The sequence below is a fragment of the Triticum aestivum genome, chromosome 5B, assembly GCF_018294505.1.
Source record: "Triticum aestivum cultivar Chinese Spring chromosome 5B, IWGSC CS RefSeq v2.1, whole genome shotgun sequence".
NCBI classification, from domain to species: Eukaryota; Viridiplantae; Streptophyta; class Magnoliopsida; order Poales; family Poaceae; genus Triticum; species Triticum aestivum.
Window position 1 is genome coordinate 529,049,060 of NC_057807.1, and position 1,777 is coordinate 529,050,836.

Below are 1,777 nucleotides of genomic sequence, written 5' to 3' on the forward strand. Positions count from 1 at the left end.
CTGTCAGCGCTTAGCGGTGGGGATTCTCTGTGGAATACCCCCCCTTGTTTATATCGAAATTCAGGAGTGAGTTTCAATGTTTCTTTTGTACTGTATGTGTTAAATTCGGAGTCTTTGTTTATATCTCTCCGAATGATGCTGTATCACAGACGAAAAAGAGCCGATGCTGTCGCCAAATTCGGAGTCTTTTGTGCTGTATGTGCTAAATTCAGAGTCTTTGTTTTGAAGAATGCTTACTAGTCTTTGTTTATCAGATTTTCCTAATTATGGTGTTATTGCAATCTAGGAACTTGCTCATATGGTGTTTGCTAAAATAGAAGAATCTGCTAAAAGGTTGGTCTATCTTGTTTATCTGCACTTATTACATCTTTTTCTTGTTAATTGTGGTCACAATCATTGATTACAGCTAAACAAATTATAGCATGAATTGTTTCTTTCTGTGTATGTGTGTACTGTGTAGAGGTTGGACGGGGGCTGTACGTGGACATGAACTCGTTCCATGGATTCGGGAGGGAGCATGTGCCATGGAACTTTGAGAAGATGGAGAACCATGTGTACCTCAACATCGTGCAGTAGCAGAAGCTGGATCGCCATGAGCTGGAACGCCCGTTGAAGAAGTCACTCTGCTCACCATCAGTATGACAGACTTGTCGCTCATTAGATCATGTATGTATCATCTACTTCTATGCACAGATTGTGGCCTATGTGAATGACATGCTTTGATTGGCAACGTAATAGTATCTTCTGTTTGGCTCTGTTTTTTTTAATAATGATGACAGCCAGAAAATATTTGCAATGGATTCACATTATTGTGTTATTCTGGAGCAGGTTTACCATATATGACAGAAATTGTGCCAATTACACACGACATGATGTGTTTTGTTGTAGCTAATGATTACAAGTGATGTATTATGGTAATGTTGGCATTTGAATGCCTTGGCTCCAATGAACTAATTTCTAGCAGTATCATACAAGATATTCAAAAAGACAAAAAGTCAATGTTTTAACTAATTTCTAGCAGGATCATCAGCTCTTGTTTTGTCCATTTTTCTTTTTTTGAGTAATTCATCTCTTGCTCCTACACATTATGACTTATGTACATGATTTCTCAACCATGGACTGTCTGTCTTAGCAGGAGGGAGGTGCGCTGGCTACGTCTCTAGGGACTGTGTGGCGGGTGTGACCTCTCCCAGCTCCCCGCCTTCGCCCGCGATGACGAGGACCAGGTCCGCTGCGCCTCCAATCCCAGATCATGGTCGCGCAGGACATGCTCCATGACGCTGTGTGTGTGTCGATCTGAAGCTATCCTCTATTGCATCTAGAGGCTTGTACAAGCCATAGATCAAATCCGACAAGAGAAGAAATATGTGTGTCTGAGGAACCAAGACGCCAAAGGTTCAGAGCGGCATTGTGCTGAAAAAGCCAGGACAATGTAAGAGGCTTGCACACAAGGATCTAGGTTTCTCTACGAGCAGCAGAATCAATATCCGATAGAATATAACAATTACGGACGAGGAGCCGCAACCGTAGCTTGTTGAGATGTTGCATAGGTAAACTGATCTCATGTTTTTCGTGTGTGGAATTGATGATTGATGTAGTTTCACTGAATCAAAATACTGATGCCTTTTCCCTTCTCCGTGACAGCTTTCAGAGAACTAGGAAAGTAATGGTGGACTCTCATGAAGCACAAAGACAGATAATGTTTGAGGCAAATTCCTTCACCGGCCCTGCGTATGAGAAATTCTGCAATGATGCCCAGCGGCATGCTACTCTCAAG

General features: G+C 42.1%; 1 long non-coding RNA gene across 1 annotated transcript; it reads left to right on the forward strand.

Moving 5' to 3' along the window:
* The first annotated feature begins 541 nt into the window (after window positions 1-541).
* Window positions 542-1,777, forward strand: LOC123112938 (uncharacterized). The gene is made up of 3 exons (XR_006455823.1): window positions 542-666; window positions 1,136-1,550; window positions 1,645-1,777. It is a non-coding gene; the product is annotated as an uncharacterized lncRNA (long non-coding RNA).